The sequence below is a fragment of the Canis aureus genome, chromosome 6 (genome assembly GCF_053574225.1).
Source record: "Canis aureus isolate CA01 chromosome 6, VMU_Caureus_v.1.0, whole genome shotgun sequence".
Lineage (NCBI taxonomy): Eukaryota > Metazoa > Chordata > Mammalia > Carnivora > Canidae > Canis > Canis aureus.
Window position 1 is genome coordinate 36,401,931 of NC_135616.1, and position 16,199 is coordinate 36,418,129.

General features: G+C 49.4%; 1 protein-coding gene across 1 annotated transcript in view; it reads right to left on the reverse strand.

The window, feature by feature from the left end:
- LOXHD1 (lipoxygenase homology PLAT domains 1) overlaps positions 1 to 16,199 on the reverse strand; it is a 167,246-nt gene that overhangs the window by 129,868 nt on the left and 21,179 nt on the right. The gene's annotated exons all lie outside the window — the stretch shown is intronic.

A 16,199-nucleotide genomic window follows, 5' to 3' on the forward strand; every position in this document is an offset into this window, starting at 1 on the left:
CCTGTATCTTCCTCCCATCCGCTGAACAGAAACCCATGCACTGTAACCCCCCCCAAATGCCTCAGCCCTGGCCTTGGCCTTGTGGGGGGATGGGATTCAATGCAAACTTGACAACAGGCTGAGCTCTACCTGGGTCTCCTCAGCTGGAGACTGCCTTAGAGTGGGACAGGGGTTGCTGTGTGGTGTATGAAGGAAGACTCCTCTAGACCTTCTTTGGGTGCTAACAATCCCGAGGGCTCAGGCAATTTTCCCTTTCCTTTTCCCTTCCTTCAATGACTTCTTATTTTTTATGTAGGAGAATTTTGTTTAGATTTCTTATGCCCAATACAGGAAGTTCATAAAAATTAGAGGTGTTTCACTAACTCAGAAAGGTATCTGTACCCCCATGTTTACTGCAGCATTACTTACAACAGCCAAGTCATGGAAAAAACCTAAGTGTCCATCATAGGGAGGACAGATAAAGAAGTTGTGCTTATTCACACACACACAGACACTAGAATATCATTTGGCCACGAAAAAGAAGGGAATCTTGACATTTGCAACAATATGGATGGACCCTGAGGGCATCATGCTACGTAAAATAGGTCAGTTACAGAAACACAAATGCAGCATGATTCCACTGATAGGTGGAATCCAAAAAACAAACAGCAACAACAAACAAAACAAAACAAAACAAAACAAAAAATCCAAACCCATAGATACAGAAAACAAATTGGTGGTTACCAGGAGTGGGTTATAGGCGTGTGCAAAATGGGTGAAGAGGGTCAAATGGCACAAACTCCCAGTTATAAGATAAGTAAGTCATGACCTATAATGTACGGCATGGCAACTATCATTAATAAAACCGTATTGCATATCTGAAAGTTGTTGAGAGTAGATCTTAAAAGTTCTCATTGCAAGAAAAGAATGTGTAATTGCATGTGGTGACGGATGTTAACTAGACTTTTTTTCTCCTTATATACATGTATCAAATCATTATTTTGTATACCTGAAACTAATATGATGTTGTATGTCAATCATACCTCAACAAAAATAAATTAGAACTGTTTTCATTAAGACCTAGAGTTCCAGGCCCTCTGCCTACCTCCTCCCCAGGGGCTTTCTACTCTGCATTCCTTGGCTCTGCCATGTTGTCTGTGTTAATGATTTCCAAGTTCACCATCTACTGCCTCGCACAGTTTGCTGTTTCCTACAGGTGAGGCTTCCTAGTTCTTCAAGAACTTAAAGGAAGTCTGGGGCAGGATCTCCTTCTCAGGTATAGCCCCTCAAACAGCTCCTAGCACAGTGCTGGGCACGTAACTAGAGTCTTACTAAGTATGTCAGAAAGCAACCTGACTCGAGTTTCCTAAAGCTCAAAGTCCCAGGGAAGCTGCTCAGGGTAAAGGAGTGAGGTGGGGGAGATGAAAAGAAAACTTAACTTCACCGGGCATCTGCCACCTAGAGATGACATGAAGCGGAATGTTGCAGGGCATCCACAGAGGACATCCTCACATATACAAAGCCCTTTGAAGGCTGATCTTTAACCTGCTGAGAACCTGAGCCAGGAGGGAGCAATTGTCTCCTTGAACCTCATGGGGTGAGATCCATCACAAGAGAGGGAGGACCTTCCAGTTCTTGTATCCAACCAAATATCTCCTGGACTCCCACCCCATTTTCTTCCCCATGAAGACCCCTCTGAGATGGGAGACAGAACCAGGATCTTCAGAAGAGGCCAGACCCAGGCAACTCCCTAAATCTGTGGTTTGAAATTTGGGCCATATTCAGGCTTCCTGGGGAGCTTGCCCACCAGGTGGGTTTCCAGGCCCCACCCCCTCTGAAGATCCTGAGACATGGGGCTGTGAGGGACCAGGAGGGCCCTGGCCAGTCCAGCTGCCCCTATTCCTGATCACCTTCCAAGTTACCGAGGCCTCTGGCTGCGGGCTGTTCTTTCTTCCTCTGAGAACCATTCATTTTCGTTCACATCCTTTCTCAGCTCAGTGACAAAATGCCCAGGGCCCCCTTGGCTGGTGATTCCAGGGTGGGGTGGGAGCTAGGGGAGGCCCTAAAGGCCACTGCCGAGCATCAGTCCGTCAGAGAGGGCAACAGGACTCCAGACAGAACTGGGCACAGTGCATGAGGAGGGCTGGGGAGCACCTGAGGAAGGAGCAGCAGACATTCTGCATCATTCCAGAAGGCAGAATTGGACTTAGCATTTGAATCATAAAGAAGGATATTTTAGCTCACCAAAAGAAACGTTTTCTAGTAGCTAGGGCTATCCAACAAAGGCCTGGGATGCCCTTGGGGAAGTGAGTTTCCCTTCCTTCGAGACATCTAAGCAGTCACTTGTGACAAGTACATTGGTGGAAAGCCATGCGTCAGGGAGAAATCTGTAGAGAAAATGTTAGAGGTGAGAGAAAGTGAGAACACTAAGGGTTCTTTTCAGTCTGCAATTCCATGACATCTGACCAGGAAAGGCAGCCTACAGACTAGAGAGGGAAGCCAAGAGATGGAGGGGGGCCTCTCAGAGGACAGGGGAGGTGCTAGAGGCCGGTGCAGGCAAGCCTGGGGAGCCGGAGCTCACACAGGACTTTAGAGACACACAGCATCTCCATCCCAGGAAAGTCCAGAGCGGCAAGCATCAGGGCTGAAATGAAGCAATGTAGGAGACAAAGGTGGATGGAGCTTCCTGAACTTTCCAGCTGAGGTGGACCAGGGGCTCAAGCCCAGAGGTCAGAAAGTTAAGTGAACAGAAAGCAGGAGAAAGTCAGTTCTGGAATAAGGCTGGACTGTTCTCTAACCTCTGCAGAACTCTATGGCAACGTGGAGACCTGGGCCCCCATGTGGTTGGCTGTGAGGAGCAGGACCCCCCCGTGTGCCAGATGACCTCCCATCACACTGAACAGGGGCCGAGAGCAGCAGCAGGGTGAGCAGGCACACCTCACAAAACTGCTCTTTATTTTTTTTTAAGATTTTATTTATTTACTCATAAGACACACACACACACACACACACACACACACACACACACACACACACACACAGAGGCAGAGACACAGGCAGAGGGAAAGGAAGGCTCCCTGTGGGGATCCTGGTGCAGTACTCGATCCCAGGACCCTGGGATCATGACCTGGGCCGAAGGCAGACCCTCAACCACTGAGCCACCCAGACGCCCCACAAAACTGCTCTTTAAAAGGCCCCAAAGATGTACAACGAAGCTTATTACATTACTGTTCTCCCTGCTTTTCTTCCACATTTCCTCTTCAAGTAGAACCCCATCCTATCTGATCTATGGTTTTTCCAAGCAAGGCCTAGGGCCCAGCGCCAACCCTAAATTGTGATTAAGTGCATATATTGTTGAAAGAGCAAGACGGGATAAAAGCAGGGCTCCATCTCTCACGGCTGGCAGACTGTCAGCACAGTGCATCAAGCCTTCCTCCCAAGTGGCCATGAGAGCCCCCCAGGTCCCCCATGACCAGAATTTCAATGAGTACACACATGCAATTCTGGTCACAAATGGGTTTTTACATGTTGAATTCACCCCTCAGATCCAGTGATCCATGTGAGAGCAAACTCCCCACATGTGAAATGTGGCTGCCCTCCTGGTAAACGGAACTGGCCAGAGGGAAAGCTCCAAGGTCAGGAAAAATCCCTGCCCCAGAGGCCAGCGGGAAACAGGGCAGGAGAAAGCAGAGGAGAGCAAAGAGTTGGAAGAGGATGGCCAGGGCTGGCCCACCTTCTAGGGCAAGTGATACTAAATGGTCACCCAGTCCTAGCAGCTCACAAAGCCCCTGCATGTCCTTAATGTCATCTGAACCATACCATGGCCACTTGATACAGGCTGGACAGATACTGTTGACATTCTCATTTACAGATGGGGAAACAGAGGTGAGGTGCAGGGGCAAGGCAGCTCGCCTGGGGACACACAGCTGCTAAATGATGCAAGAAGGGGCTCAAAGCCAGGTCTCTTGTCTCTAAAGCCAGAGCTCTTTCTAGAATGCGTCGTAGCCTCTCATTCTCTATGCCGGGGGAGGCATATTTTTTCTGCACAGTGCCAGATAGTAAGTATTTTAGGCCTCGCAGGCCACCAGGTCTCTATTGCTAGGATTCTGCTCTGGGCTCATGAAAGCAGCCATGCAACAGGGTCATTCCCTTCCTCCTACCCACAGAGTAGACCTGCAGTGGGTGCCTGGGACCCTGGAGAGTACTGAATCCTGTAGAAACTTGTTTTTTTTCCTATACAGACACACTGTGATGCAGTTTAACTTGTACACTGGGCATAGTAAGAGATTACCAATAATAACTAACCACGATTAACTGTAAGAATATGTTGTAATAAAAGTGGTGTGAACGTGGTCTCCCTCTCTCAAAATTCCTTCCCTGGCTGAACTCACCCCTCTGGAGATGATGGGAGATGACAAATGCCTGCGCCATGACCACGTGAAGAGAATGACGCAGGCTCTGGGACGCAGCCTTAAGCTACTCTTCACCTCTTGACTATTGGTCAGAAAGAGAATCCCCTGCTCTGGAGGTGGCCTGACCTCCTGAAACTGGAACCTTGGACAATGAGCCGCAGATAGGGGGACGCAGAGGCTCACAGCCCGCTATGGAAAACTGCGTAAGCAAATGGGAATGCCCTTGTCAACTTTATTTATGGCCACAGACCTTTGAACTTCATAAAACCTTCCTGTGTAGTCAAATATTATCCTTGTTTGATTTCTTTCCCATCTTTATTTTTTTTATTTATTTTTTCTTTCCCATCTTTAAAAAGTATAAGATTCTTATACTTTGTTAGCTCCAGGTCCTCACAAAACTACTCCTCAGGGGCCAAAGCCTGTATGTGGTTGGCCACCTGCTGCCTCATGCTGTCTTGTGCTTTCAATCAAGGGACTGCAGGCAACTGTCTGCTCTGTGGCCTGGAATAGGAGTGGAGCTAATTGTTGCAGGGGTGGCCAGCTGCTGGTCACAGGGTGATCACAGCACACTCCAATCACTAGGTAAGCAGCTCAAGGACTCTGAGGATTGGGAAACTAGTGCCCTTTATCCATCGAGCTGGAAGGGGTGATAAGGAGCATATCCTGTGCCAGTACGGGTAGACAGGGCCAGCTTTCTCTGCCCCTACAATGCAGGGTGGCTGGGCCAAGCTCAATGTTCCTCTGAGTGGAGAAGGAAGGCCTGGGCCGGGGTTCCCTGAAGGTGGGGACAGATGGCTGCACCAGTTCTACAACCTCAGGCATCGTGCCTTCAGCTCCTTGCCTGGCTGAGAGTGAGCAGGAGCAGAGATGGAGAGAGGGGAAGGGCTGGGTGGAGGAGGGGCTAGCAAGCTCACCGTCCTTCCTGAGTGAGCATGAAACAAAGAGGGCCTCAGTGATGGGTCACAGGAATGGTTGCCCAAGGTAGTTCTAAGATTGGCCTGTGGTTTCATCAATGCTGTAACATTCCTCCTAGAACTGATTTCTCTCTGGCCTCTTAGTGGGTAACCAGTAACTCATAGGGTACCTTTCTACAAAGGAGAAAAGGGCTCTCTTCCTCAAGACACTTTACTGCCATCTGTTGGATGACTGTCAGAATAAATACACAAACCTACAACCTCTATGATGTGAAGTGTCTCCTTACACAGTCTCCGTTGTGCAGTGCACAACCTGCATATCTGAACCCAGTAACACTACCTTTCAGAGAGTGGCTGCCTTTCCCTGAAGGTCAGTGAGAGCTCAAAGAAGCCAAAGTGGTTTGAGTATTGATCTGAATAGTATACAATAAGGGAATCAGACCAGAGATTAAGCTGATCACAAGGTACCTTCCAGAGCCATACAGAACTGAGTTGGGGTACTGCACGGATGGCATTGGTTTTAGCCTAAAGACAGGTGGCTACCTGAAGGCCCCAAGCAGAGTGTTATCTGTGCCCCCACTTGCCCTGCCCAGGGGATCCAGCAGCCCCACCTAGGCCCCCTCTTCCCTCTGCAGCCTGCAAGGCAGAGGCACAGGAACCGTGTCCCCTTGTGGGCCAGCCGGAAGCTGCCTGTGTGGGCTTCCAGAAAAGGCAGGCACTGGCAGGCCCGAGCTGCTGCCTGCACGGGGTGCGCCAGCCGCCCCCACAGCCTCGCCTGCGCTCTGTCTGGAACAGTCAGCACACGGCAGCGACAGGACACATCTGAGAGTGAGCCACCCTGGGCGGCGGGGGGAGGATGGGGGGGGAAGCACAGCCACGAGTGGGCCGATCCCCCAGATCTCGGTGCTGAGCCAGGCAGGGCTGCCCGTCACGTTCCCGATGACACAAGTCAAGCAAATGCCCGGAAACGAAGCCTCGGCCCTGCTTGCCAAGGAAGGACCATCCCACACCCAACGTGATCTGAGCCTCCCAGCAGCTCACGTGGCCCAGGCTTTTTCAGGAAGCAGGGAATCATGAATGAAGAGCTGCTGAACTGACGCACGGTGTTTCTTTCCCTGCCCTGGCACGCTCTCAGGTCCCGCGTGCTTAGAACAGGGCTTCATGCACCCCAGGAAGCCGATGGGGTGGCAGGGGGCCGGCCCACGTGCACCTGCGTCCACTGCGGCTCCCTGGCACCCATCACTCCAGCTCAGCCAGAGCCAGACGCTGCCCAAAGGAGACCTCACCTGCACGGCAGCGAGGACACGAACGGAGTGGGAGACACCTGCTCAAGCTGCCCTGGGGGGTGGGGGAGCAGAATGTTCTCCCCCAGCCACGGAGGGCCCCTGACTCCTCCCACCTGCACAGGTGCACTGAGGAGCATCTGCAGACTCTCGCGGGGAGCCGGTCCCAGCCAGGGAGCAATGAACATCCTCCCAGGTCCAGACACTCGAGACGGCCTCCCCTCCTTGCTGCCCCCCCAGGGTTTCCTCTTCCTTCCCTCTGGTCAGGGGTCCAAACCTCTCACCACATTCACCTGATCCTTCACCTAGGACTGGAGCTTCCCTGCTTTCTCGAGAATGCCCTCAACCTTGCTGACCCTACAGATGCTCGCACTTATCAGAGTAGTAAGAGCCTCTGATGCTTGCCGAGGGCTGACTCTGCGCGGGTCGCATCTTTCTCCTGTAATCCTCACCCGGGCAGACTCTGTTACTATCCCGGTCACCACTTGTTGAGCAAGCAGTGGAGGCAAGAGGTTAGGAAACCTAATCAAGTTCCCACAGTTAGAGAGGGTGAAGCCTAGATTTGGACTGGTCAGGGCAGGGAGATTCTCCATCAGTTCTCTCTGTCATCTCTCCCACCCTGCCAGGTCTAGTTAAAGCCCACCTGGCAAGCCCAGGTACTCCACTCCAGAACTCTCGGGCCATGTACCACTTAGGTGGCATCTAACATGTGCTCAAGCAAAGGCCATGGGGTGAACTCAACTGAGCCTGGTTACACAGACGCATTAAAGCATCGCTCAGGCATTAACAGTCACTCCTGGGTGGTAATCAAGGAAAACCACTCTGGCCCTTGTTTCACCACCAAATCATAGACAGCTAGTACACTTTCCTAGGACACAGTGATGTAAGCCTGATGTTATCAGGTGCTGAAAGAATCTGGAGCACGGAGGCCTTCACACCTTTCAGGTCATCGTGCTCGTGCCCTCATCCAGTTCATGGCCAAGCTCTACAGAGCCATTTCTACCTGTCCCTCAGACACTCATTTTCCTTGGCTCCCATTCCTGCTGCTCTACAGCAAACCCTTCCCTTCCACCTGCACACCCCAGCAATCTTGACCCCATTTCTTCCCTTTCCACCTCAGACTTCACTCCACTGCTGGGAAGCCAGCACTTCTCATCCCCTGCTGCAGGAACCAGAACACCACACAGCCTTTCTGCAGGGTAGGTGAGCAATACCTGTCAGAAGGCTGAACATTCTACAAACCCTCTGAACTAACAATTCAGTCCCTGTGCCTAACAGTTCATTAATACTAGGAAATCATTGTGTTCATAGATGACCTATAAAAGTGTCTATCACGGCATCATTAATAACGAAAAATTGAGAACAATCTAAAAATAGCCAAAATGGGCAATCATACAGCTGAATTATGATATTTACCCATGCGGCCACTTAAAATAATGGTTTAGAAGATTGTTTGATATTATAATATAATAATAAGTGAAAAAGCCTTAAAAAGCCTGGTTAAAAGTTGACTGTAATACAATACCACTTTCAGTACGTAGTGTTTAATACATTCATGTATAAAAAAGAAAAGGAAGGAAATTCACCAAAATGTTAACAGCAGTGTCTCCAAGGTGCTCCTACACAGTGATTAATTTCAAGGCTCTGGGTTTACTCTTAGTTCCATCACTTCTATGCAAATTACTTGCCTTCTCCGTGCCTCTGTTAGCTTCACCTGTAAAATGGGTATAATAATAATAATAGTAATAATAATGTGGTGGTACTGTGAAGGTTAGAGAGATGATAAAATGGGTATAATAATAATAATAGTAATACTGTTGTTGTGGTACTGTGAAGGTTAGAGAGATTAGATGATAGATAGATGATAGATAGATACTGATTAGAACGATGCCTGACGTTGAGTAAGTGACCAATAAAAACTAGCTGTTATCATTTTAAGGTAATGGGATTATGGAAGATTTTATTCTTCTTCTTGCTTTTTTGTACTTTTGACAATTTTTACAACAGCCATATCTTTTCCCCTGTAATTGAAAACCAAAGATTGAGATCACCTAAAGCCAACACTTGAATAAGTCATGCCCCCTGTAGTCCAGAAGGAGTCGTCGAGAACCATCAACCTGTAAGACAAACCTAAGGAAAATCCATGCACGTGACCCTGGAGCTGGCTTTGGTACCAGAAACCTTGAGCTTGCTAGTTAGGGCAGCTAGGCAGCTAGAGGGAGGGTTGGGGACTGGACAAAGGAAGAGAAAAGACAGAGGCAGGGACCCACCGGTAGACATCCAGCCCCAGGGAGGTGGGAACCCCTTCTCGGAGACCCTTGCGCCACCCTGGCCAACACTTGGAGCTCAGGGGAAGGGTCCAGCAGGAAACCACTAGTGGCTGGAATGGACCCCCACAGCTGGAGCATTGCCAAGGCAATGTCTGTATTACACATTCCAATTTTCATGCATACAGAATGCAGCTCTAAGAAAGTGCTTCCACAAATGGGGGGTGGGAAGGTTATTATAAACACCCATTTGAAAATTTCATTCTGTTTGGAAGCCTAGCAAACTCCTCAACTATGAAGTCTCTATTGGGCATCACCTCCTCTATGAAGCCCTCCTGATTCCTCCTTCCTCTATGTTTCCATTAGTCTGGTCATTCCCTATTTAAAACATTCTATCTTTTGTACTTAATTACTTACTGGCTTGACCCTCCCTTTTAGTCTCTAAGTTCCTAAGGAGAAAGGCCTATATCTATTTATCCCGAACAAAGGATCTGGTACATAAAAGATTCCCAACAAGTGCCCATTGAGAAACTGGATGACACTGGAAGAGCACAAGGTGGCATGTGGAGCCCAGGGCACTAGCTCTACCCACACTGTGTGACCTTAACTTCCTGGCTTAACTTCCTGGCTTAACTTCCTGAGGCTTCTGTTTTTTCTTCTATAAAAGGGAGGAAGGTTGATAAGGTCACTTCTGGTCCTGAAATTCTCTGATACTTCTCGCTGGGGCCTCATTGGAAACAGTTCTCTTCTTCCCACTCTTTCCGGAGATGATTTTCTGCAACGTTAGGTGGGAGCAGATGGGGTGGGCGGGGAGCTGCTGGGAAGTTCAGAGAAGGAGAGCGCTGCAGGACGGGCCCAGCTCCTCCCAACCCTGAAGCCCTCATGGCTCTGAGAGTTCTCCCTGCAGCCTTCAACTGAAATCAAGGTCTTGAGCCTATTCCCAGTTGTTTAGAAGAGACTTCTGGATTCCAGAGGGGACCCTGGCCCTGAGTGGCTCCAACATCCTACCTGACTCTGAAAGGCCAGAATGTTGAGTGTATGCATCTCAGAGACAGAATAAGCCTGAATGTGGGGGAAGAAGAGGGGAAAACATCAAGATCGTAACCACCACCACTACCACCACCGTACTGGTGTCGTTTACAGGGTGCTTACTCTATGTCCAGCATTGTACCAAGGCTTGATGTTCATTCCCCCCAATTAATCAGCTCAACCACTTTGTGAAGTGGGAATTAACATTATCCCCACTTTACAGATGAAGAGATAGTGGCACAGAGCTTACCCAACCAGTAGAGAGGCAGAGCCAGATGTTGACCACAGAGAAGGAGGAGGGTCCAGGGACCGAGTTCACAGTGGGGAGATGGACACTATGCAGAATAATGGTAAGTCTGAGAGGGGGTGAAATGAGAAGGAAGTATCCACAGGGGAAGGGAGGACACCAAAAGCCAATTTCCTCTGCCCCATAGATGAGGGCTAGCCCCAGACCCATCCTTCTCTCTTTGGTTATTACACTCTATTAATTCTTTGGTTATTGCACCCTATTAATTGTAAAAAGACCACCAGAGAAAAACCAGTGCACCCATTTTATGGAGGTAGAAGCTGAGGATGGGAGTGGAATGGCCATCTGCCCCAGGTCTCATCACTATTGGTGGCAAAGCCAGAGCAAGAACTCAGGATATATAGTCTCATGTGCTTTCTGACCCAGAGAATTATATTGTAAAGTCAAAGATTTGATTACTCCGTGGTATCATCCTATAGAACCTGGGAGTAAGTCAGGGCTGCTGGTTTTCTTGGCAGGGCCTTCATGATGGGTGCTTTCTTTGTTACTCAGCCAGGCTGCTTTCATGCTGTGTTTGCTTTGGCACCAGGCAGTTCTCGGGCAGGCCTGTCATCATCCACCACAGGTCAGCGAGATTTGCACATGCCCCTAAAATGTTAATCATGATCCCTTCTGGTCCAGCCCCTTCTTCAAAGGCACCGTGGGCACTGTGCCCAGCACAGTCTTGCCGAGAATGGGTGCACATCTGGAGCTCTGTGGTATAATCACCGTGCAGCACAGTGTGGGCTGTAATGAAATTATAACCTAGTTGCCTGATGAAATCACTGAGAGTGGAAACAGTGATTATGCTGGACAAACACGATCCCATTTCTACCTGTTTATTGGCCCCTGGACCACTTTCAGCCCCAGCATTAGGTGTCCCATTTGCTACAGAAAGAAGAAGAAGAAGAAGAAGAAGAAGAAGAAGAAGAAGAAGAAGAAGAAGAAGAAGAAAGACAGACAGATGGGTGGGAGCAGGGAAGAGGGAGAAAATGCCAGCCAGGGAGTCTGGACGAAAAGCTCATCCGTCCCTCCAACAACCTGCAGGCTGCCGGCCCACCTGCCCATGCCAGTGCTACTTGAACAACCAGCGCCTCTGTCTCTCTGGGGCCTAGCACAACACCGGCTGCAGCTGCATTTACTACTGACCCACCAAAGCAGGTAAATGCTCCCTTGGGGAGAGGGGTGTCCCGGAGAAGCCTAGGGAACAGGCCGAGCCGGGAGGAGACAACGGGCAGGCCCCACTCCAGACCCAGCCCTTCCGAATGCGAGGGCCTCCTCTGCTGCCGGCAAGGCTCGGGTCTGAAACATCGATGAGCTGTTGTGCCTGCTTCCCGAAGCCCCGGGGTGCGAACAGCCCCCAGGCCAGCTGGAACTCAGCTCTTGGCTTCCGAGGCCTGTCGTGTTGCCAAGTTGGCGGAACTTTCCCAAAGCGATGTGGTGTGGGCTCAGTACTAATTTAAGCCACGTGATCAGCTCAGTGCTTTTGAAAGTGGGAGGGTCTGTAGGTGGGTGCTGGGATGAGGACAATTACTTGGCCAAAAAGCAGGAAATGATGTCATAGTAGCAGTGAGAAAACCAGGCAGGGTCTGTCTTAAGGGTGGCCCACTCCAGCCTGAGATGTGTCCTGAGCCGCCCTGGAGCCAGAGGGATGCGCAGCCCTGCACTCTCAGCCCGTGCAACTCTGCACCATACTGGGTGCTGGGCCTCAGGAACATCACACCAGGAGTAACAACAAGGTTTGGGGAGTGAATTCAGAGACTGGGAGACCTGGAGCCAGGGAAGGGAGACGAGGAGACAGTTAGCTCGCAGGATACCAGAGAAAGCCAGTGCTGCAAGGGAACTCAGAGAACATCTAGTCCAACCTTCTAAGACAAGGAAGTAGCCCAGAGGGGACGAATGACCTGCCTGAGTCACACAGTTACTGCAGGGCAAGACTGGAAGCCAGTTATCTGCCCCCCTAACCCCTACCCCTGGTAGAGCTCTTTCCACCCATCTCTGCTGCTGGTCCCCATAACTGCGTGTGTCTACTCATGACCCCCTGCCCCACCCCACCCATACTCATATGAGCCTGTTTCTTACTAATCTCATGCAAGCCCTTAGTCCTAGTGGCCAGGTTGGCAGGTATGAGTGCAGTCACCAGGTGAGGAGAACCCAGAGAAAACTGAGCTTGGCTGGAGAGCCCAGAGAGACACATATTCAGCAGTTAGTGCCCAAAGAGGCCAACAGCAGTCCCTGAGATATGGAGGTCTCAGCTGTTTATACATCTTAAAACCACTGAGGGCCACCACCCACCCCATTAGCCACAGTGGCTCCTTCTGGCTATGAATTGGCCGGATCATGTCTGAATCTCAAGAAGCAGGCTGAAACTCCTCCTCCCTGCCCATGAGATTCCTTACACACCCCTGAGTGCAGCTTGGGCGGCGGGGGGTGGGGGGACCCCTGAGAATCCACTTCCGTGGATGGCACAGATTTCAATTTCTCCAAGTTTGAAGGGGGAGAACCCAGGGCAAGGGAGCAAGGAGTGCATTCCAGAGAAGCTGGGGCTCTACCCACCCCCCGTGGGGTTTGGGTAGCATGGGGGAAACGGAACCCTGAAGCCTAGGATGAAAGAGAGCATGCAAGGGGAAAGGTGCTGGCTTTGCCGTTTCCTCTCACCCCGAAATATGTTTAATTGACCGTCTTTTCTCTAACCAGCTTGACACAGAAGTCTGGGAGCAAGGATAACCCTTCCAGGCAGCAGTCAGGCAGGACTCTAGGGCTCTTGGGTCCTTGTGGGGCTTGATGGGACAGGACATGAGCCCCTAGAAACTTCTGTCAGCAGTCTGGCTTCCACTCCACAATCGGGGAGCAGGTGGGGAGAGAATGTCTCATCCTCAGACCCATTTCCTATGGGTCCCTTGAAACTTCCTCATGGTTTATGAGTGCTGGAGAGAACAGCTTTCAGAGCCACCGTCTGCCAGACACTGGAGCCAACACAATCTGAGCAAACACGTTGAGAAATGGGAGCTGCTAGTCCGGGACTGAGAAACAGAGAGAGAGGCGGGAGATGGTCATGCTCACCTGGACCTTTGTTCTAGGTGGAAAGTGGGGATAATAGACCTTACCTCCTGGGGCTCTGTGGATTTGTACAGTGTATGCATCTGAAGACACAAGACTGTAGAAGTATTCTGTCCAAAGGTCATGGAGCCTGAAGGTAATATTGTGGGAATTGAACCTAGGACTCTTATGCCTTGAGACATGGAGCTTTGAATCATGTGATGCCCTCCACTCTCTTCAAGGGTAGCTTGTACTGTGGCAGTCTGTGTCCTCACTGGACTGCAAGCAATTGGAGTGCCAGGACCATATCCTGACCCCAGACCCAGCATTTAAGAGCAGCTCGGGGAGTGAAGGGGCATGACCCATGACATTTGCTCATGGCAATGCTTCAATTCAAGGCCTGGGAGACGTGCTGAGATTCTGGCCAGCAGCCCTCAGTGTACAGATGTCAATACAGCTACTGTGCCCCTCTGGGTTCTGGGTTGTCAAGAGGGGAAGCCATTCTAGATGGAAATCCTCTAGGAAGAGAGTCAGACATGCATGGCAATGGGGGAATGCCAAGGGGCAGATGGCAGGATGGAAAATTCACTACAATTCTGGAGCAATTCGATAGCTAAGACTGTATTCCCAGGGATAGTCAATGCAGACATGCTGAAAAAGCGGCTGCCAGCCTGCCGCAGGCCCCAGAAGGTGCCAGGACCCCTGACACCCACTCTAAGAGAGAAACGAGCATACAGATGGCTGCTAACTCCCTCAGGGCACATGTATGTCTGAGATTATTAATCAGGAGGTGTGATGTCTCCTGGACCATTCCACTAAGATGTAGAGGGGAGCCAGTCAAGACTGGAACACCCACTCCTGCTGAATCACGTGGGAATGAGTCAGGAGAATCCAGGTTGTTTCTCCAGAAGCCTTGAAGCACTGGGCAAGAACTGAGGACTTGGGGTATTTTCATCTTATCTTCCAGGGGAATCAGAGCCCTTTGACTGCAAAGTCAGTGTGGTGTATTGTCACTGGGATATTGGATTAATCAATCACAGGGTGGTTTAAAAGAAGCAGGATGTCAAAGGAACCTGAATATCCAAACAATCTTAAAACAAAGTTGGAAGTCTTACACATCATGATTTCTGAACTTCCTACAAAGCTACAATAATCAAAACAGTTCAGTGTTGACTTAAGAACAGACATTTGGGTCAGTGAATGGGATAGAGAACCCAGGAAAAACCCCTTATGTATATGGTCAAATGATATTTGACAAGGGTGCCAAAACCATTCAATGAGGGAAGGGACAGTCTTTACAACAAATAATGTAGGAAAACTGGATCTCCACGTGCAAAAAAAAGAAAAATGAAATTGGACCCTTATTTTACATCCCATATAAAAATTAACTCAAAATGGATCAATGGCCCAAATGTAAGAAAAAAACAGGGGGCAAAATCTTCATGACATTGGGTTTGGCTATAATTTTTTGGATGTGACACCAAAAGCACAGGCAACAAAAGAAAAAATAATAAGTTGGACTTCATAAAAATTAAAAACTTGAGTGTGTCAACACAACTCTTTTCAACAGAGTGAAAAGGCATCCCACGGGATGGGAGAAAATATTTATAAATCAATCACATCAGCTAAGAGGTAATATCCACAAAGACATTCTAGATGGATCCCTAGAACTCAACAACGAAGGCAAACAAACCAACTTTGAAATGGGCAAAGGACTTGAACGGGGACATTTCTCCAAAGAAAATGTACAAATGACCCATAAGCACAAGAAGAGATGATTATTAAAAAAAAAACAAACAAACAGAAAATAAAGCATTGATGAGTATGTAGAGCAACTGGAACCCTCATGCACTGTGAGTGGGGATGTGGAATGATGCAGCCGCTGCAGAAAACAGTATTTTCATGGCTGGGTCTGCACCCAAAAGAAATGAAGGCAGGAATTTGAACATCTATTTGTACACCAACAGTCACAGCTACGTTATTTACGATGGTCAAAAAGTAGAAACAACCCCAGTGTCCATCAACAGCTGATGGATAAGTGAAACAGGTCTATGCACATAATGGAATGATTCAGCCCTACAAAGAAATGAAGTTCCCATACATGCTGTGACATGGATGGACCTTGAAAACATTATGCTAAAGTAAGATAAGCCAGTCATAAAAGACCAAATATCCTCTAAGTCCGCTTACATAAGATCCCTAAGTGGTCGAATTTACAGAGACAGAGGGAGAACAGAGATTTCCCGGGGCTGGAGGAAATGGGAATGGGGAGTCATTATTTTATGGGGACAGAGTTTCAGTTGGGGAAGATGAAGAAGTTCTGGAGATGGGTGGTGGTAATGGTCACACAACAGTGTGAATCTACCTAATGCCACTGAACGATACACTTAAAAATAGTTCAGATAGTGAATTCTATGTATGTTTTATGGCAATAATAATGATTTCTTAAAAAGAAGTAGGATGATGGAGTCGGGGAGGATTCTGCACTCTGTTCTGAGGGGCGCCCATCTGGAACTCGGGGTTCCTGTTCGGGAGGTACATTCTTGGGGAGCACTGGCACATCAGAGCTGCTCAGGGAGGCAGGCTGGACGTGTGTCCCCAGAGGGGAGGCCCAGAGCAGCCTATCTTCACACGGCTGAGGGGCAGACAGGGTATTTGTCAGCAGGGGACTGCAACAGACCAGCAGAAGTCCCAGGGAGACTGTCTGGGGTTTAATTTCTGGCAGATTTTTCTGACAACCAGTGCCACTTAGCACTGGAATGGCTGAGCTGGGTGGTTGGGAACTGTCCACCACTCAAGAAAGGCTGGATTCAAACCAAGGCTGGAGAAGCAGCCAGCGGGGATGTGTGAAAGGGACCCCTGTGACCGTAGGAGACTGGTCCTCCTGACCTCCATGAGCCCTCACTGTGTGATCCCTCAGGGGCCAGGCTGGTTGCCCTGCCCATGGGGGGACAGACAGGAAGTTTACTTTGAGGATTAGGAACCCCACA